The sequence below is a fragment of the Ceratotherium simum genome, chromosome 29 (assembly GCF_057802395.1).
Source record: "Ceratotherium simum simum isolate JZ-2026a chromosome 29, ASM5780239v1, whole genome shotgun sequence".
In the NCBI taxonomy this organism is placed as follows: domain Eukaryota; kingdom Metazoa; phylum Chordata; class Mammalia; order Perissodactyla; family Rhinocerotidae; genus Ceratotherium; species Ceratotherium simum.
In genome coordinates, this window is record NC_141928.1 from 20,089,658 (window position 1) to 20,112,009 (window position 22,352).

At 42.5% G+C, this 22,352-nt stretch overlaps 1 protein-coding gene across 1 annotated transcript in view; it reads right to left on the reverse strand.

Moving 5' to 3' along the window:
- Nucleotides 1–22,352, reverse strand: part of PAPPA (pappalysin 1) — a 240,959-nt gene that overhangs the window by 99,553 nt on the left and 119,054 nt on the right. The window lies entirely within an intron of this gene.

The window sequence follows — 22,352 nt, forward strand, 5'->3', positions numbered from 1 at the left end:
CCTGGAGGACATTATACTAAGTGAAATGAGCCAATCACAGAAGGAAAAATACTGTATGATTCCACTTATATGAGGTATCTAAAGTAGTCAAACTCACAGAAGGAGAGAGTAGAATAGTGGTTGCCAGGGCCTACAGGAAGGGGGAAATGGTTGAGAGTTGAGAGTTACTGTTCAAAGGGTATAAAGTTTCAGTTATACAAGATGATTAAGTTCTAGAGGTCTGCAGTACAACATTGTGCTCATAGTTATATTAAGCACATTACACTTAAAAATTTGTTAAAAGGGTAGATCCTGTGTTATATATTTTTAATTACACACACACACACACACACACACAAAAGTTCACATTTTCCACCTTCATTACCCCAAGTGAGCCCCACAGCAACCTTGTTAGGAGGGTATTATTATTTTAATTATTTTTTTAGTCTTCCAGATTAGGACACTGAGATCCCACGTCTTAAATAACTTGCTTAGGGTCATGCAGCGTGTTAATGCTGGATCCTGATTTCAAACTCAGGTCTTCACTTTGCAAGTTCTGGGTGCATTATCTGACACCACAGAACTTCATAGTTGCAAACTGAGGTGTAACTCCAAAGACAATTTTGGTTTTGCATAAAGAGTGAACTGATGTACAAGACATGCTGGCTTCAGTCCCAACTCTGTAACTAAATTGCTCTGTTACTTTAGACAAGTCTCTTTCCCTCTCTGGGCTCAATCATCACTATCAATAAGGAGGTTAGGCTGCTAGGACACCAGGAGCCCTTCCTGTCTTCTCAAATACCTTGGAAGTTTCAATTCAAGGCCAAGTGAGTTCTCAAGCCCCCATGTAAATCTAATCACAGCAAGTATTTCTACCTGGAACAATTTAATGCTGCAATGATCCTGACTTAGCTGCAAGGACAAAGATCACAGAAGCACAGAGCTAGCGGGATGCCTTCTAAGTAGGGAGGACCTATACATGTTTCTCGGTATTTCAACACAGAACAATACAAGGAGAGATCTGGATATAGCCATCCGAAAGAGATCACTCTGCCCATCTTTTAATAACTTGAATGTCAGGTATTCTGTGCTATTTTCCCAACTCTTCTAGGCAAAGTTAAATACCTCTTCCTGTGTGGGTTCCTATTTTATAAAGATCCGCACCTTAACACTTACCACACTGTGCTGCCATCACGTCTACATGCTACAGCCCCTCTGAAAAATGGTGAACTCCTCGAAATCTAGTCCCTATCCAGTGTCTTAGGGTGACCTTATAATTGATCATCCAAACTAGTGCATTTTGAGAGTGATCTAGTTGCTATTAAAAACTATCTCTAGGCAATAGGCACATATCCTGGGAAAATCTCAATGTCTCAGGCAAATCAGAAGGTATGCATATGGCCATCCTGCAGGTACCATTTGATCTAGGGCATCCTCCTTTATTTACTCCATAATAATGGAGTGGAGCTCCATTTCAAACCAGCATTGGACTTCTGACCCTTATATGAGCTATGTAACTTTGCACAATTAACTTCACTTCTCAGCCTCTGGCTTCCCATCTGTAATACAGAAATGATTGTCCCAGCCAGCACTACCCCTCAGGATAGCCTCAGAATTCTCGTAGGAAATGGACATAAACATGCTTTATACATTTTAAAATAATGGTTGAGAGAAAATACTCTTCTTCTCAGGGGTCAATTTATTTCTAAGTGGCTGCATTGAATCAGCTTGTGAAATCAGTACTCACTTGAACCACTTTCAAGCAGCATTCCCCCAAATAGAAAGAGCCCGGGTCAAGTAGAAATAAGAGTTGGATTTCTATGATGCTGACTATCTGAAAAAGGAGTCATTGAATTCAGGGGCAGCAGAATGTTGAGCCCCTTCCAAGCTCCAAAATCCCTTGTTTATTTCTGCAAACAGTTTACATAGTGAAATACTATCAAAAGAGCCAGAATAAATCAATTCATTATAATTCAATTATTTAAGGATGAGTTTGAGCCAGCTGAAGACTCCAGTGACCAGTAGCATGCCTGGCAGTTCAAGCATGGAAAGAATACAGGCTCGGCACTTCTCAGTAGCTCCAACCTCTTGGCGAATGTGGCCAACTTACATATAATAAAGCTCAGGCCCAAGAATGACCAGCCATCAATCCAACTCTTTAGAAATTCAATAAAGGGAATTGCAAAGAGCACAGTTTTTGGCATCAGGCAAAGCTAGGTTCAAATCCTAACTCTGCCATATGCAAGCTACGTAGGACTTAAATAAACTAACCTAACCTCTCTGAACTTCATTTCCCTCATAAAAAAAAAAAATGGAGATGATAATATTTATCCAGCATTGTTGAAGTGATTTCATGAGATGAAAACTAAGAGCCATAGGAGGTAAGGCGTCTGCTTCCAGATCACAGAGAGAGCTGGTGGTGGGGCTAGAAGTAGGAGTCTGGCCTTTTTACACCTAGCAAAGAGATCTCCCCATATATGCCATATCTACAGAGTGATGAAAGCACATCCTCTTAAGGATAAGATCCTGAGGTTGCCATGATACCACCTTTCTCCTCTCCAATATGAAGATACAGAGGGTAAGATTATCATGAGATCATGTAAGGTCTATTCTTTAAGATGACTTCATTCATTTCCTCAGCAAAGAAACCTCTCAGAGTGGCAGGAATTGGGACTAGAGTTGAGTTCTCATGAAGGCTAATTTCTTCCTGATGATGTTTAAGACCTCAATACATCTGTCTGCTTAGAGAAGAACCTGGATGTTCTGGGGGTTCTGGAGGGGAGGTAGAGATAGACATAGATAGGTAAATAGGTATGTAGACAGGTAGATAGATGATATATAGATAGATAGGCAGAGATAGAATTAAAAGAGAGATAGGAGATAGAGCTAAAGAGAGAGAGAATGAGAGAGACAGAACATGCCTGGTTTCTCCTTGAAGATTCTTCTGACAAAGCTACTGTGAATCCTTTTTCTTGACTAGCATCCTTGGACTCGGCCATTCAGTTTCTCTTGCTACCAGAGTCCCAGGGGTCCTTCAGTTATATCTGCCAGTCTTCATCTGGGGAATTCTCTCTCCTTCTCTACTCCCATGCCCCAAGCACTGAAAACAACAGGGTGAGGAATGGAATACAAATGTGTGGCCAGGAAAAACAAAGACAGCAGCAACAAAACAATAAAACAAAACTGGCCTTCCTGTTTTCATTACATGAATTTACTTGGTGCTTCTTGAATGCTTTATGCTGGGAGCTGAGCAGGTGGTAGTGAAAAGAGTTTGAAGTCAATACTAAGGTCATGTAGTACTTCCATGTAGTAGGGAGGTGGCATTGATAATAATACATCTCACTAGGAGGAATATTGTGAAAACCTATTAGACACTCAAAAAGTATTTGTTGAATGAGTAAATGACAAATTCGGCACTCCTGATGTGCATACTCTTGTCCAAATATAGTTTAGACTCTGCACCCTTTGAGAAGTTTCTTTAGACTAGATCTTGGGGTGAAGGGAACAGAGCTGAGACACCAGAGGTGACTAGCTTATAGTGGGATGGCACTGGGCAGTCTGATTTCTCCGTTTCACCCTGTCCTTCCCTGACAGAAGGGAACTCCTCACTTCAGATTCATTCCCTTTCGTGCAGTGACACATTTAGAAATCTGCTCTATCCAGCTAGGGGACTTGACGTGGTGGGGAGACATTGCCGAGTCTGTCTTCCCCAGCTGAGCTTCCATGTGCCAGATACTTGCTTTTACTTTTGGAAGAAATGAGCTCAGCTCCAAGAGCCCGAGGCAGATGGACACTTTGTAAGTGGACGGACACAGCTGATGCCGCTTCTCATTGACTTAATTTTCCATTTCCATCCGTCTGGAGCATCAAGATGAAATGCCACGCCACTGCGTTACTGAAGCATGTCTGACGGACGTTATTTGAGATAGGCAGGGATTGTTACCCCTATTTGAAAGCTTGGAAAGCCAAGTCTTAAGAGAAATGAGACGAGTTTACCTTAAACTATAAGCAAAGGCTGAGGTTTGACTTATTATTGACTTCTCGTCCTTGAAGTCAGAAGCCCTGGATTCAAGCTCCTTATCTGTCTCTAAAACTGGGTAAGCTTGGGCATGTCATTTTACTTATCTGTGCCTCAGTTCTTCCAAAATGGCAACAAGATTACCTTTTAGACTGCCTCAATAAAGTGCTGGGTATAATCAAGCAGGGTAATAGACTGAGAGACGGAAAAGTGATACAAGTCTTAAAGACACAGGGCCTATTCTTAACAATGACAATAATGGGACGAGGTAGGGGTTGGAGAAGTCTTCTTAATTAGAGATTCTGCTTTTATTTACCCAGTCTTAGATCCTGAGGAATCTTCAAGAATAGAAGTGATTGAAGAGAGTACATGGGCTATTTTCAATATGAATAGCAAGTAACCCAGCAAAAAAAAAAAAAAAAAAAGCAACAATCTAAAGAAAAGAATATACTTACTTATAGTGAACTATTTCAACCCAATTGGGGACACTAATTAACTTGGTTAGAAACTTTGGTAATTTGTGACACCACTGGAATCCTTGAGCTTATTGAGTGAAAGAAATAACTAGTGGGCCGGCCTGGTGGCTTAGCAGTTAAGTGCGCGCGCTCCGCTACTGGCGGCCCGGGTTCGGATCCCGGGCGCGCACCGACGCACCGCTTCTCCGGCCATGCTGAGGCCGCGTCCCACATACAGCAACTAGAAGGATGTGCAACTATGACAGACAACTATCTACTGGGGCTTTGGGGAAGAAAAAAGGAGGAGGACTGGCAATAGATGTTAGCTCAGAGCCGGTCTTCCTCAGCAAAAAGAGGAGGATTAGCACGGATGTTAGCTCAGGGCTGATCTCCCTTACAAAAAAAAAGAAAAAATAACTAGAGAGTTCATTGCTGGAAAAGGAAGGGGCTTAAATTACTCATGTCAGCTCTGTACAAGATCTTAGGGATGGTTTCCACCAGGAAATCTGCCCTCACACCCTCAACAGTTTAAGGACCTTGACAACAGATAGTCACAAGTTATTGGTCACTGCAGAAACTAACCTTAGCCAATGAGTTCTTCAAACGAGGCCTGAGATAATGTGTATTCTTCATGATAGTGGGATAATTTAGGGAATTTGGACTATAAGTCTTCTACTCTCAATACATATTTGACCGTGCTCCTTCTTCACATATAATCTTTTGACAGAGCCCCACTGCTTATAGGAGAAGATCATTTTTCCTTAGGTTGGCATACGAGACCCTCCACAAACTGGCGTCTTCCTGCAGTTTTCTAAACCAGCCATTCCATTTCATTCTTCTATGCCCTCACAATCGGTTGTTTCCTCTGCCTAGGACATATTTCTCATTTTTCACTTTACTAACTGCCACTTGTTCTTGAAAATTCAGCACAAAGTGTTTCCTCTAGCAAGTCTTCTCTATCCTTCCTCTTTCCCTGACTCCCATGCTAGCTGGGTTAAGTGTCTTTCCTCTGTGCTCTCACAATTCCCAGATTTCCTCCATCACAGCTTTTTTTTTCAGTCTGTCTATGGGTCAGCCTCCCTCACCAGGCAGGGAGGATCTCTGGGTACAAAATTGCTGAGTCTTTCATATCTGTATTCCCAACTCATAGTACTTAGAGCGAAAGAGGTGCCTAATAAATGGCTGAGCAATAAATAAATGAATGAATGACAAACGAAAGGTCACAAATGCTTAATATTTAATTTCAATTATTACCAGATTATGCATAGTCTAAACTAACCAGGTGCTGGTATACTTTTTTATAATGTGATTACTGACCATGCCATGAGGGTACTGCAAACCAAATTTCATCAACACAAAGGCATCTTCTTCCAGTGCAATGACATATTATATTTTTGCCTACAAGATTTACTAGCTTCACTATCAAACTGCTTCCATCTTTGGAACTGATTGCTGTTGTTCTAAAACAAACCTCCGAACAGTTGTCTCTCAAACATCTCCATGATGCCCAGTTGGGACTAAGAACCCAGGCATTCATCTGCAATCATTTCAGCGATGAATGGACAACAAATAAGAGGTACCAAAGCTTTCTGGAGATTTTAGGAGTGAGGGATGTCATCATCTTCAGCTAAGATAGCTTCTAACTTCCAGATGAGAACTGGAGAAGACTATCAATTCATTTCACCAATATGTACTCAGTATCTGATCTGTGTCTATGCTGGTATTGGGGATACACTCATGAATCAAATTGGTCTCCTCCCTTGCATGGAGAATCAATATTACTTGGGAAAACAGAGAAAGACTTCCTGAGATTATTTGGGGATACATCTCAGAGGAAGAACAGAATTTGAGTATGTGGAGGGAAGAGTATGAGCAATGGATGAGCCTCAACCAATATTTGTGTATATGAGTAACCTGGCTAGGTTGGAGTGAGGGGGTACAGTGGATCCTGGAACTCATAAATTGAAAAGCTGATCTGAGGCCAGACTGGGGAAGGATTGCAATGCCATGTCAACATATTGAATTTTATCTTTTAGAAATGTGGAGACTTGGAAGATTTTTCTGAGCAGGAAAATCTGGGATTTTCACACTCTTAGAGGCAATGAGTTATAAGATCTTATTTTTCTTAACGAGTGTGCCAGTTACTGTTGATTTGACTTTGAGAAAATTACTCAGAATTTCTAAACTTTGGTTTCCTCGTCTGAATAATGGTTGAGGGATTGAATGTTAATTATGATGCTCAGATCACTTAATAATAAATGCAATTATACTATAATCAAAAATATTTACTTAGTTGCTCCTGCATGCCAGGTACTGTGAAAAACTGTAGACACAGAGTAGTAATAAATTTACCTCATGGAACTTATAGTCTAGTGGTAAACATAGGTAAAGCACTTAGTACCTAACATCAATAAATGATCTATGACGATGATGACGATCTTGGAGCTGAAGGCAATTATTTCATTTTAAGTATGGGAAAGCTGAGGTTCATAAAGTTGAAGTGATTTGCTGAAGCCTTTAGAGAAAACTTCCAGTAGAGACAAGACTAGAACATTGTCTCTTGAACTCAACACATTGCCCTTACTATGGCACCATGCCACCTTATCAGACTGGGCTTTCAGTATATAATTCCAGCAACAAAATAGTTTGTTATCCTTAACCAAGTGTCAATATTACTTTTGGGAATCTCTGATTTCACTTTTCACAGCAGCCATAGATATGGACTAAATATAACTAGTCTGAGAAGCTATTCAGGATAATAAGTCTCCAGCCCATTGAGAAAAAGACAAAAAAACCCAACTTCCTACAGTTGGAGAGATGAAGGTTATAAGTAATATGAAAAGGATTTTCTTTAGGACTGAAGGAGTAAACAAAGAATTTCAATGCACACTCTTCTTAGATGGGCTACTTCCAAAGGATGGGTAGATTTACCTGTATTTCTAAACTCCTTGTTCATGAAGATGGGTCAGCTTTTGAGAAATTAGCATCTGTTTCTATTTTCAGCTGAGGGAACAGTGATTGGCATTAGAATATTCTCTTTTAGTCCAATGATTACTAGTTTTCTCTATTTTTTAAAAAGCAGAAAAAATAGTATTTTGTAAGTTCAGCTGTTTATTTAGGGATGGGTCCAACTACAACAAGCTTCATGCCACATAACAATTCATCCAAACAACAACAACAAGAAAAGACCAAAAAATGTACAATCTTTGTGTCCAAATAATAGCTTCTTGGAACAGGGGAAATTGGAGTGCTTAACCCCTAAAAGTTTACAAAGGGGAAGCTTGGTGGGGGGGCGGTGGCTGTATTGGCATATGTATCTTCTGGAACAGAAATATTTGAACTTTGCATAGCCTATCTTTCAAAGGCTTCATGTCAAACCCACATTGCCAACCTCATTTAATTCTCTTCAAACCAGGGTTTATTCTTAACCTCCTCAACCAGATCAGCTTGTCCAGAGTACAAAAGACAGGGTGGTGAAGGGTTTTTAAGGAACCATGAATCCGCTAACAAGCTTCAGATGCTGATTAGGTCTACTGAATCTGAGGAGCTGAAGTTGGTTTCTGGTTCTTTCAAGGGTTGGCCACATACCAAAGTGGGCCAGAAATTCCTTCCTGTGTTTTACTGTGAAAACCAGGCACCATCCAGCAAACCAAAAGCACTAGGAAAAGAAGAGTGAATCTGAATGTAGTCTCAGGTTATCACTCCAACTCCACATTCTTGGAGCACACCCTCGGGAGGATACCCTCATCGTCTGTCCACTTGGCCCTGTCAATACTCTCATAACTGGCTTTCGGTCCTCCCCACTTCAATCCCTTCTCACAATGCAGCCTATGGGTATTAATCTAAAATGTAAACCTGATCACGTTTGAAATTCTTAATTGACTCCTGCAAAATTCAAACTTCCCCACCTAGCACTCAAGTCCTTGGTAGACCAACTCCAACTTTCCTGTGTATTCTCATTTCCAATCACATCTTCACTCTCAAATGCACAGTTCCTTCCCAGAACTCATACTTCAGAGCTTCTGCCCTTATTTCTTTAGCCTGAAAAGCTAGTCTCTGCCTTTGAGTCTTCCATCAAAATTTAATTCTAGCATCTTCAGCTCCCTGAAGCCTCATCTGTCACTCTTCTGCATTACTACTTGTTCAGCACAAACCAATTCCCTTTACTTCCTGGATCATTATTCTCTCCTTCCAAACCAGCAAAACAGGATATTGCCTATATAAAAATTTTAATTAAAAAATTAAGTAACACAAATTTTAAAAATTAAAAAAATAAAACCTCCTTTCATTCCACATCTCTTTACCACTATGTCTCCTGCTTAACATTTCTCTTTCCATGATTCACAGCAAAATTTATTGAAAGTTATCTAAACTTACATTACCCTCTTTTTCTCCTACAATTCACTCTTCAGTTCTCTCCAGTCTAGCTTCTGTACTCACCACTCCACTAAAATCAATCTTGTCATGATCACCGCTGACCTCAACATTGCTAAAATTAACTATAATGTCAAAATGGTCATCTTGCTAGACTGCTTTAAAGCATATAAAGACATAGTCCATTCCTTTTTTCTTGAAGTTCCCTTTCTTAGATTCCATGACACCATGACATCCTAGTCCCTTCTGGCTCTTAGCTCTTTTCACAGAGATTCATTTGCTGCCTTCTGCTTCCCTAAATCTTTACTAAATGTTGCCAGGTTTCAGGGCCAGGTCTTGGGCTTCCTTTTCTTATTTATCTACATTCTGTCATCCAGTCCTGGTTTGAAATAAAAATTCTAAAACATCTATGTGCCAATGACTCAAACATTTCTTTAGATATGACCTCTCCTCTGAGTCCCAACTGCCTACAATGACATCTTTATTTAAGTATCTATTTAAAGGCATCACAAAATCAACATGTGACAAAGAGAAGTAATGGTTTCTCACCACATTCCTTTCTTCCCCATCTTAGTAAACAACAACAACATTGCTCAACAGTGGCCAAACCAAAACCTTTTGAGTCATCTCTCGTATTTTTTCAGCTCACCCTCCAATACCAGATAAAGTCCATGAGCACATCCTGCAGACTCTTTCATCTCAGGATATTCCAAAAAGATCTACTTTTGGTCCATCACTGCCACCCTGATCCAAGCCACCGTCACTACTGCAATGCTCATCTAACCAGTCTCTCTGCTTCTTCTGTGTCTGTTTCCCCATCCTCTCTCCTCCAGAGTACAGCTAGAATACTCTTTTAAAAACATAAACTATATCAGGCCACTCTCCTACTTAAAACTTCTCAATGGCTTCCTATGTCACAAGGAACAAAATCCAAAGTCTGGATCATGGCCTACAAGTCCCCACTTTATCTGACTACCTCCTACTACTCTCTCTTTGTCCACTTTCTTCTATTCATTCATATATTCATTCATTCACTCATTCATTCACCCATCTATCCAGACATCCCTCCATTCAACAAGTGTCTATTCCTTAAATAAGCCAAACTTGTTATTGCTCCAGGAACTTGAACTTGCTGTTCACTTCAACTGGAATACTTTTTTCCTGGCTTTTATCACCGTCTCTTCCTTTTCATCATTTAGGGTTCAGTTCAAATACTACTTCCTCAAATAACAACCCTATCTACTTAACAGTAAGCTCACATCCTATTCCTCTAACCCCACTAGAGAGTAGCAGGACCATCTTATTTAATTTTCTTCACAGTATTATTCACTATCTAAAAATAAATTTTTATTTGTTGTTTGTTCCTCCTCCAATATGATATGTTTCATGGTAGTATATCTCAAAGTGGACCTCTTTCTATAGGATCAAGAAAACTTCCTTGCTATATTATGTAATTCATATATAAAAATAAAAGAACAAACAAATGAATGAATGAGTGAATGTGTACAGCTCTTGGATTGTGAGATATTTTTGGGATGTCCCCATCCTTACTTCTATTTACATCCCTAATTCTTAGGACAATGCCAATCTTACAGCAGGTGCTCAGGAAATGATGAATTAAAGTTCTTTTGGAGTTTCAGAATCTCTGTTATTGATTGTATTGAAGAGGCCTCAAACCTGATTTGAATCTGTTTCAGTAGATTGTACTATAGAGAGATTTTTATGAAAATATTAATTAGAATGGGATCATATTACAAATCCAAGCACACATTAGGGGGAAAAATCCAATTCTATCTAAACCATCCCATAATATTTTTTCCCGTGAGACATCATGCCTCACCATCTGTCCTAAATATTGTTATTTTTTTTTCTTAACTGAATTTGCAAAGAAATGCACTATTCGAATAGAAAAGGTGGTGCATACTCGACTGAAATTTAATAAAGAGATTTGACAGTCTTATGAATTGGAACTTGAAGATACATTTACATCACCTTGCATTTAGTATAGTTATTTGAATGGCCTAAAAAAGACTGTAAGCAGAGATAGTGATCCAAATAAATGACAATACACTCAATAGAGCAGAATGTTCAAAGCCCTGAATGATTTTCAGCCAGGTCTCTTAGGGCTCCAATGCTATCTCATGATACGGAAGTGGCAGTAAATTCAGTACCGCAGTGAATTCTACTATGGCTCTGGAATAGACACACATTCTGAGCACAGATGGGAAGGAGAGTGATATCTAGGACCCAAAGGCCTTTCAAGGTATGAGCAGGAAATAACAAAATGAGATTTGTCTTGGATAACACAAGCTAATAATAAATGGAGAAAAATAATCTAAAATATTCATATGCAGAGAGTGTGCAAAAAGTGTCCTAAAAGGATGATAAAAGATAGTAAACTATAAGTGAAGTGTCAGTGGTTTTAATGTGATCTCATCACCTCATACCAAAAATAAATAGGTAAAAAAGAAAGAAAGGAAAAGGAATGGACAGTTTCTCAAAATCAGCAGCTTGATCAAGAGAGCTGGCATCTAGAGTAGATGCTCTCTAATCAACCCATGGCTTTGGACAAGTCATTTCGTTCCCTGGGCTGCAATTTCCCCTTCTACAGAATAAGACAGTGAAATCAAGTTGCTTTATGATCCCCTTTGATTGAGTCACTCTAAAATGTATTTGGTTCTTGGTTTTTGTTTTTCTCCTTTAATCATTAAACCAGTTTCTCAGTCAAAAGATGGGGAATTGTGGCAAGCACAATGAAGACTGAGAAGGGTGTAGATGAACCTGTTCTGAAAAACATAGACGAGGACGATAATGAAAAGCAGGTGGAATCAGGGACGGGAAATCAAAATTTGAAGCTCAGCTCTGTCACTAACTTACTCTTTGGTACTGGGTAATACACATCCTCATTCTGGGTTTCATTCTTTTTGTCTATTAAAAAAATGACAAAATTACTTTTCCTACTCATTTTAGAAAGTGGCTGTAATGATCAGATAAAATAACATGATGGAAAATACTCAAACGTGTTGTTTTCACATTTTCTTATCACAGATACAATCTAGAATGCATCACCCAAATCATCAAATGGCTTTTTCACCATCACCTGCCCAGTGAGGCTTTTCTAACCATATTATCTTCACTCCACTCTCTGTCTACCCTACTAGTCTATTTTACATTCTACATGTCGCTTCTTCGAATGTTTCTTTGATCATTGCACTCTCTCTAAAGCAGAATGGCAACTCCATGAGAGCAGAAATTTAAGCTGTTTTGCCCACTATTGGATGCCAATTCCAGGACATAGAAGACAATCAGTAAATATTTGCTGAATGAATGGATGAATGAAGGTTCAGTGCTGCAAGGATCTTTAGAAATTATCTAGTCTACTTTCTTCCTTTTGCAAATGTGGCAACTGAGATTCAGCAAGGTTAAGTAACTCACTGAAGGCTGCATAGTTCATTGTTACAGGCCAAGGGTTTTGATGAGCTAATTAATGCTCATTATATAAACATTAGGAATATGCAATGTCAGAAATTGGTCGGTGAGAAATACATGTATGTGAACATAAAGAAAGTAATGCATTCAAGTAAAAGTCAGTATGTACATATATGCACATCTATACTTCAACCCAGTAAGACAAGCGGCCCATCAGTCTGTTAAGGCATCCTCAAGATTCCAGAAAAGAGAGACTTTTGGACAAGTGGATGCTATGTTAACAGTAGCCTAGGGACAGAGGGTGAATCAGGGTACCACGTGAAACCCCAGCCTGACATAGCTGGTTGTGACTAAAGGGACTGCAGTGTGCTGGGTTCTTGGTGGGATTCCCATGCAACAAACAAGACTGTTAAAGTGGATCCCTCCCACTCTGAGCCCTGATTGGTCTGGCTTGTCTCTAAAACCATCCTCCTGCCATATGGTTCAGATACAACCAAAAAGATGAGGCATTCAAGCCACAGTGCCCTCCATCTTCAAGTGGGCGAGATATGCTGCAGTGCTCTAAGAGCAGAAGCTGAGTCAATGGGCAGGATTGCACTCAGGTAAGTTTTCTTTACCTTACATGATGAGTGGGTTACTCTTCTGCCCTTGGAGAGGATTTTATGTTAATTTGAATCTATATGCTCTTTGATTTGTAGTGTTGAACTGTATTTTGTTCTTACGGAAATGTGTGTATATGTCTCTCTCTCCTCTCTATGAGGAAAGAAGGAAGGAAGGAAGGAAGGGAAGGAGGGAGGGAGGGACAGAGGGAGGGACAGAGGGAGGGACGGAGGAGGAAGGGAAAATTGGTCCTAAATCTTGAGAATTAACCTGGAACATTTGAAAATGTCAATGAAAATCACTGCTGTTTTTGATCAGAGATGGTAAGTGTCAGCATAACTATTCATGTTCAGAAAAAGTTCCAAGGAGTAGTGGTCACTCTGAGGTCAGTTTCCACCAACTGGAGAAGGTGTTTGTCCAAACAAAAGCATGAGATTGCAGATGCATTAGTGGCTGTAGATTCCAGAATAGAGGTCAGAGAAGTCCCCTCTGGTCCTAGAGATGGCTGGACAGGCCAATTCTAGACCACTCGTGATGTAGGATACAGTCAGAGATTGGAGCTCAAAATAGGCCCATCACTCAGCAATGCTCCTATATGAATGGTGATGCTTAACCTGCAGAAGAGACGGCTGCTTGGAGAGGACACAGTAGAAAACTCTTCTAACAAACTAGAGTTGGTCTGAAATTGAAATTGGCTGTCTCAGAAGATAGTGAGTTATTCATGCATCATTTTCTGACAGAGGCTTCATGAAAACTGACATGGCATAATCTCGTCCCTGCCTGCTTCTGCAGCCTTCTCATTTCTTCTCCCATGCACTCGAGTCTCAGCTCCAGATTGGGTGAAATGTGGCAGCTTCCTGAATGGACCACATTGCCTCTGACCTCCCCACCTTTGCAGAAGTTTCCCCCAAATTCCCAGCAATGCTTTTCCTATGACTAGTCTCCATTTAGCCTTTATCCATAGCTTAACCAAACACTCCTTTGGAAAATCTCTCTGGCAGTCCACCCCAGAAGGATTAGTTGCCCCTCTCTCTGTCTTCCCATAGCATCATCTACTTTTCCATTTAAAATGATAGCTACCATGTAGCAAGTGTGTTTGCTAAATGAATAACTGGATGACTTGGTACGTATCAGGTACTATGTTAAATATTTTTAAATGTATAATGTCATTTAATCCTAGAAGAGCCCTATGTGTCAGGTGCTATTATTATCCCGTTTAACAGAGAAGGAAATTGATGTTTAAAGATGTTAAGTTATGACCCAAGGCTTCACAGGTTGCAGGAGCAAGAATCAAATCCTGACTGGTTTGATTAAAAAATCCATGCCCTTCCGTCCCCCCATGCCTCCAAATTCATGTCTTTTGTGTGGATGTGGATACTGAGGAGGATCTAATGAGATAAGATGATCTGATGCCCTCTGAGATGCCTTGGGATGGTTTTGTGGTACTTGGGGGCTCAGGCGTCTGATGGAGCTGCGGTCATGTCCCTGCTCTTCCCTAATTAGCTGGGTGTCGACGAGCAGCACACTTCATCTGTGAGTCCCAGTTTCCTCTTCAACAAATTGGTGAAATAATGACTATCTTCCCAGACGTTAGGAGGACGAAATGAGAAGCTATACAGAAGATGCCTAGCATGGCGTCTGCCATGAAAAAAGATGCTGTGAAAGAGTAGGGGTCTCCCTTTCCCTAAAGGAAGCAATCTGTCTCTGCTACCTTGTACCAGTTAAACTGCACAGGCTCAATAATTTATGTTTTGGTTCAATCTTTTTAATTTTTTTAAAGCAGAATCCGAGTTTTTGTTGGCAAGTGATTGCACACTCTGGGGCCCAGCCTCGGGGCCCACAGTCCATTAGGGAATTTACGAGGGGAGATCAGGAACCTTCAACTCAAGTACTCCCTTCAGAGGCAGTACTTACAAAGCCATCAATTTCCCTAACAAAGAGCATTGGCTTAAATGCCCCTTAAAGCAGCGTTATTTACACAGTTACCCACTTCCTTTTGAATTCTCTGCCTAGGGGGTGGCCTACCTGCAGTCCTTTCCAGCTACTAGTTAATTAGGCTCCCTCCCTGAAAGGAAGCTAGCTGGCACTGGGACTTGGTTTTGAAAAGCAGCTCCATTTTGGATTATCCGAGAGTTCTTGGGGGGGGGGGGGGGGGTGATCTAAGAAACCACCAAAGTCACTGGTTCTATCCAACCCTTCTAAAGTTCTAAAATGTCTGGACCTTGTCCAAGAGTTATGACCACGGTCAGTATTGAGATAGAGAAGGAGAGTTACATCAGAGCCCACCTCTCCTTTACACAAAACTCAAAGAAGGCTCAAAGAACATTAATGGCAAACATGTCCATAGTGCTTTCTAGCTCTGTGGCATATCAATATAGCAATACTGTCATTTTCTAGACGAGGAAATGGAAGTGGCCCCCACTCCTTTTGTGGCAGAACTGGGATTTGAACACAAGCAACCAAGCTCCCAGCCAGGACATGAAACCACCACTCTGAGCTGCAGAAACTGAGATATCCTTGCCCAAGATGACGGCCAGAAAATGGAAAGCCTGCCATTCAAACTGAGGTTTGTCTGACTCTAAAGACCAACAAAGCTCTACTACACTTTGTTGCCTGAAAAAATAAAACTCTCTCTTAAGAAATATAGCCTTCCTTCACTCATTTATTCTATATTTCTGAGCTGCAAATTATTTGCCAGGTCTTGGACCCAATCCTTGGAAGTCAGATGAATTCCACCTGGTCTCAGCCGTCCAGGACCTCAGTCTAGTGAGAGGGCAAGAAAGCAAATTATTGATTGCACAGTATTTTGTTCTGAGGTTTGAGATGCTGCGGGCCTTGAGAGCACAGAGGAGGGACCTCCAGACCCCAATCTTACCCAGATTTGAGAAGGCCTCCCTTAGGAGATAACACCTGGGCTGAATCTCTGAGAGGAAGAAGAGGTGCTGGGAAGGCATTCCAGGCAGGGGGGCAAATGAAGGGAAGCTGGAAACAGGGTGTAGGTGTAAAGCAAGATGTTGGAGCGTGAGGTGCAAATGACTGGATCAGACCATGCCGGCCTTGAATGCCACAGTAAGGAATTCAGATTTATCTCAAGGCCAGCTGACGCTTTCAAATGGATAGTGACAAAATGATACTTGCATTTTAGGTAGCTTGCTCTCAACTACACTGGAGGATAGACGGAAGCAAGCAAAGATGGAGAGCCAGGAAGCTGTTGGAGTTCTCTTGCAATAATCCAGGCAGGAGCTGAAGGCAGCAGATGGAATTCAGGGAGAGCAATAAAGGTAGGGAGAGAGAGGAAGGACTGAATTGGGGGGAAAAGGTTTTCAGAGTAAAATGGGCAGAATGGTGATTATGTGGAGGTGGGAAATGACAGAGAGGGAAGAGTTAAGGATGCTTCCCAAGCTTCTAGTTTAAATGTCTGGTTGGCTAGTGGCGCCACCAGTTGAGACTGAGAAAAATTGGGGTTGCAGTAAGTCTGGAAGGACAAATGGTAAGCTTTGGATTCGATGTGTTGAGTTTTGAGTGCCTGGGGGTCATCCAATAGGGTAATTAGATATACAAGTCCACAGGTCAAAAGAAAGGCCCCAGAACGAAAATAGAGATTTTGGAGGCTTTGGTTTTGAATGACGGGCTCAGGGAGAGAGTGCAGAGTGGGAAGTGGGCCCATCATGGAATTTGCTGAGTGCTAATATTTAAAGTATGGACAGAAGAAAGTCTGTGTAGGGATGGCCAGAGAGGTTAGGGAAACCTGGAAGAGGGTAACACTTCAGAGGCCCCAGGAGTTCGGAACTTTAAGAAGGAGCCACTTAAGTTGAGGGAGAAATATACTGAAATACGTCTATTTCATCATGCTATTTAATGTACTCCCGTTCATGGCTTCCCCGAGTGATGATTCTCAATTTTCTGCTTGATCTCCTCTAGGGACAGTGCGTTCTCTCCTTGTGAGTAAGGACTAGATTATTATTTTGAATAACTATAATAATCAATACTTATTGATCGCTATCTGAAGAACAGGAACTGCTACAAGCACAGCAGATCTAGCATCCTCAGCGCCTAGCATGGACCTGACATGTAAGAGGTGCTCAGGAAATATGTGGTGAATACATTCATAAATGAATGAAAGAATATATCATAGCTATCCTGTACATAAAGAACATCACCCCCATTTCACAGGTGGAAAAAGAGAGGGGGACCAAGTCTGGAGCAGAGAAGCGGTCCCCTGTGTTTCTGGGTCAGATCAACTGGCTTCTCCTCTCACTCTCTCGGCTTAGCAGTTCTCCTGGCTAAGGGCACAAAGACAAATGGGAAAGTCAAGGGGTTTAAGACACTCGCGCAGCCTCTTGTCGGCAATGAGGCTGAACTCCAGTTATACACGTGGTTTTGGACTCCTCAACTGGGGGACCAGCTCTAGCCAGGACCTTGTACAGTCCTGCCAACAGTGGCGGTTAAAGTTTAGTTCAATCTTATGGATAATTTGGGCTGGGTTTCTGACTGGTGTTGAAAGCCAAAATCACTCTGATTTCTCTTCAGGTCAGTTTGCCAAGAGTATTTTGTTGGCCTTGAAGAGCATCCCATGGAGGGGAGGTTGATCTGAAAACGCTGCTTCTAGCATGACACGCTTCTGCCTAGAAGCCCTTACTTGCTGCAGGATCACATATACCCACTCACCCATCTTGTGACTTCCTGGACTAGCTTTCTTTGGGACTGGTCTACTCACAGTACCCCCCAAAGAACCCTCAATCTGGACCTTTACAGTGGCAGAGGTATGCACCTGGTCTTACTGAGCCCAGCTGTCCAGGAAGCTTTCACAGACTCATCACCCCCCACCAGGGGCTTTCCCACTGCTCTTGGGGTCCCCTGGCACCAATCCCTGCATATCCTTAGTGACCACTGTCCTCTGAAGTCCTCCAATGAAGGACGTCTGATGCTGCTGCTTGTCACTCCCATCTGCATCCTGCCAAGCACAGAATTTTGTAGGCAGCAGGCGCTTAATACATGTAGACAAAAACTAGTGTGCAATTGGTCACATTAGCTTCCAGCTGTCTTTGTAGGACCCTGTGGCTGCTGCCTGGAGGACAGAGAAGGCAACCCCAGTGCCTGTGAGCTGGGCTGCAGACACCGGGAGCCGAGTATTTTATCTTTCTGCCTGGCAAATTAAAATTGAAAACCCAGTCCCTTAAAAATTATTATAATTTCAGATTTGCTTTATCTTAATTTGTCCTTGGTACTTAATCAGTGGCAGCCAAGAAAAAGTCGCTTTTAGTTTCTCCCTCTGTTAAGTAGTTAATGATCTGTAAACAAACACTTCAGACAGTGTTTCTTAAAGAGACCCCGGGATCTTTTTGTGAAGGGGAGATTCCTTTTGCGCGGGGCATTGTTTCCCCTTCTCATTATCTGTTTGCTGGTAAGCTGTTCAGCTCTTGAGAGTACACATTTTTTCATTAGATAACCTTAACGATCTAGAGGTAGCATAAATTAGCAGTTTAGCCCGAGGGCTTAAGAGCCAGACTGCCAGGGCTGGAATCCCTTACTGGGAGCCTTGAGTAAATGACTTAACATCTCTGGGCTTTTTCCTTATCTAAAAGACGGCATAATAGTAAAACTACCTCACAGGGTCAACGCAATTAATCAAGGGAGTTAATAGAGAAAAATCATTAAATTAATTAAATTAATAACAAGCTATTTCTATTATTGTGACTATTGTCTGGCATGATGCGATGGAAGAGACCCTGTTCTGAAAGTCTGTATTTTGGAGGAGGGCGCCGGCTCTGCTAGTCTTGGAGTTGGGTAGATCTTGGTTCAAATCCCAGCTCTGCCACCTAATAATCACCTGCTTCAAACAAGTCACTTCATCTCCCTGAGCCTCAGTTTCTCCTTGTATAAAATGGGAGTGACAGCCCTGCCTTCCTGCAGCCTTGAGAAGATCAAGAGAGAGTTAAGTGCCCCGCGTGCGTGTGGCAGCCAGCCTGCACGGGATGTGGCATTCACGAGGGTTTGTTTCCTCTTGTGGTGGTTTTCCAGTTCAATAAATATTTATTGAATGGAGGCCACTTTCTCAAAAGCCACTTAAACATTTGGGGGCTCTGTTGTGTCATCTGGAAAGTGGTGATAATAAGGCCTGGTTGCCAGGGGTGCTGTGGCTTTGAAATGAGACAACGTAGTAGGTTCTCCATAAATATCAACACGCTCCCTTCCACAGCCAGAGAAGACCCAGCAGGCTGCCTGAGGCTTTAGGCGGTGAGCTGTTTGGGCTCCTCTGGCTACTCTTTTCTGCCTCAAAGTGTCATTTGGTTCAGTGCATCAGACAATGACTGGCTCAAGCTGGCTGCTGGGGACACAGGGATGGACAGGATGACTTCTTCCCTCAAGGGTGAGGGAAACGGACCTGTGAACCAGGAGCAAGGTAGATGAGGTGATAGCCTCACCTCTTTATCTCTCATCTGCCTTGATCTCCCTAACTGGCTATTCTTTCTCCCACCTATATACTCATCCATCTCTGCCAGTGGTTGGTCGGCACCTTTTCTGTGCAGGGCCGGATAGTAAATATTTCGGCCTTGTGGGCCATACAAGGTCTCTGTTGGAACTACTCCACTCTGTCTCTGTAGTGGCAAATATCTAAACCAAGGGGCAGAGCTGTGTTTCAATAAAACTTTGTCTACCCAGACAGGCAGCAGGTTGGGTTTGGCCCTGGGAAGTAGTTTTCTGACCCTGATCTTTGCAAGCGTGCTCTTGTCTACTGTGTCGAGCGCAGGGCTTGGCACAGAATGTAGAATGCACACACAGGAGCTGCCTTCTCCTCCTTTCATGCCATAAGCAACAGCCTCACCGTGGTCTTCAAGGACCTGAAGGATTAGAGCTTGCAACATTCCGGCCACATCTTTCTTTCTTCTTCACTACCAGGGGCCATGCTGACTGTCTTTGACCTTTTCAAAAGCTCTTTCCTGCCTCGAGGATGTAATAGTCTGAACTTCCTGCAATTCTCACTCTGTCAACCTGCTCCCAGTCTCCCTAATGTGTCCACTTCCTAGTCAACCTTCAAGTCTTAGCTTCAATGTCGTGTCTTCAAGGAGCGCTTTCCTGACCCTTCAATGTAAAGGAGGTCCTTCAGTTATACACCTTCAGGTATTTCCACTTAGTGGCTTTTTCAACAATTACATTTAAATAATTATCAGTGTCATTTTGCTAGCCTCCCTGGCCTCCCTTGTTCAATGCTGTTTCCTTTGCAACTAGCATAGGGCTCAGCATACAGCAGGCATCAATAAATGCGTGAATGAATGACATGACATGACCCAGCAACCGATTTGCACCATCTTCTGCCTGGCTCGGACTGCATGTGTTAGAGCACGCAGCCGATTTCTTCTGTGGGCTACAGCAGTGGGGTTTTCACACAATCCTGACTGCCCATCCATCATTTTATTTTAAGCACATTACTTCTCTGTCCAAAAAGAAAAGGAGGATACAATTAGGTCTGTATCCCTCGCTTGCTTAATATTTCAATTTCCCCCAAGGCACTCCCTTCAAATGGAGATCACAGCTCATGAATATTAAATGTCTCTTGCAACCTAACAGAGTTCCCAAGAAAGCGCGGAGAGCCAGGAGCTAGAAAAAAGCCCCGATACCCGGCCCCCAGGCCTCTCTCCTCTCCCGGGCTGCCTTGGTCATAACTGCACAGATGCACAGCAAGGCACATGTACGTGCACGCAGGTTTCTGGTCACTTGAAATGCCACAAAGAAGCTCTTGTTCTTGCCTCCCCAGATTCACCTGCCTTGGACTCGGGCTGCCTTTCAAAGGCACACGTCAAGGTTTGGTCTCAATTCCTCGAATTCAGGCAAGCCCCAAGCCCTTCTGAGCCTGACCTCTCCCCAAGAGTCAGGAAGCCGACCTGGGCTGAGGGCTAGAATTCCTCCTTTCTGGCGTCAGAGCCGTCCTGTTTCTTTTCATTCCAGCCCGGCCTCTCTGTGGGGTAGGCCTCCCGGGTTTCCAAAGGAGGTGGTAAGCCATGGTCTGAGGCTGGATGGCAAGCTTGATCCTAAGCGGTGCTGACTCAAGGGTGTTTGAATGCGTCCATCAGACCTCCCGGTCGAGGACTTCAGATCTTTGGTCCTGCCCCGCACGCAGCCTTCCCCCCATCGCCTCCCTTTCCTGCTCCTTTGTCCCCTCAATGACCCTCTTTGACCCTCTGGGTTAAAGGAATTCCTTTCTCCTCCCCAAGCCCTCATTTCTTTTAAAATGCACAGTTTAAAAACAATAAGGATCTGGGATTTAAATTCTGGAAGTCAGAGCTAAAAGGGCCGTGGGAGCTCATCAAGCTCACCCCCATCACTTTATAACTGGGGAAACGGAGATCAAGGGGGTTCAGTCTCTTTGCATAAGGGACCATCTCATTCTAATGGCAGGATCCGGCTCTGGATCGCTTTTGCCAGAGATGGATTGGTGGCCTTTGCATCTCTCACAAGTGAGATGGGGAGTGAGGAAGGGGAAGATGCAGTGGCCTTAACTGACTTTCTTGAGGGTCCACTAACTGCCATGCGTAGCGCTAAACACTCCATAGACATTATTTCTATCTATCTCTGCACAGAACTGTGGGTGTTATAATTACATCCATTTCCTGGAAGAGGAGACTGAGACTCAGAGACAGGATGGGAGATGCCCAGGATGACCCAGGTAGTAATCACAACCACAGACATTTGAATTCAGGCTCCTCTATTGCCAACACATCACCATGACAACAAGATTAAGTGTCAAACTCCTCCTATGTTAAAAAAACGACGTGGCTACTGTCAATGGAGGGTGAGCTGTTAAAAATGAAAATACAGCCCCAAACACAGACTGGTCCTGTGTCGGGGGCATGAGGTTTATGCAGTGGAACATTTATAGGGTGATAATAACTGAAAGTTGTCATTTTCATGGCTCATGAAAAAGGCACGGGAGGGACAGAGGCGTTCACTTTCATTTCCTGCTGTCAGTCAATGGCACCAGGGCAGGAGCAGTGTAAAAGAGAATTTCTCTACTGCTTTTTTGGAGGTTCGTCTGGATATCGAACATGATCTTTAGAGGTCGCAGACGGGATTGGAAGTCTCCTTCTCGCACCTACCTGCTGTAAGACTTAAGGCAATTCATTTAAACTCTTGGCGCCTCAGTTTTCTTATTAACAAAATGGGCATTATTATTCTGAGTTGTTGGGAGGATGAATGAAATCATCTGGAAAAAGGGTTCTTAGCATGGAGGCTGGTACAACTGGGTGCCTGATAAATGACATAACTTCACCGTTAAGTGTGCAGACTCTGCCTAGGTATTGGGAATCCCACCTCTGCTATTGCCCGCTGTATGACCTTGGGCAAGTTACTTAACCCCTCTGAACCTCAGCTTCTTTCCTCTACAAAACTGGGATAATAACATTATTTATCTCATAGGGTTCTGGAGAGGATTGATGCAATTTCTGAATTAATGATATGAATAACAATAATCATTGCAGCAGTAGCAAACATATATATAA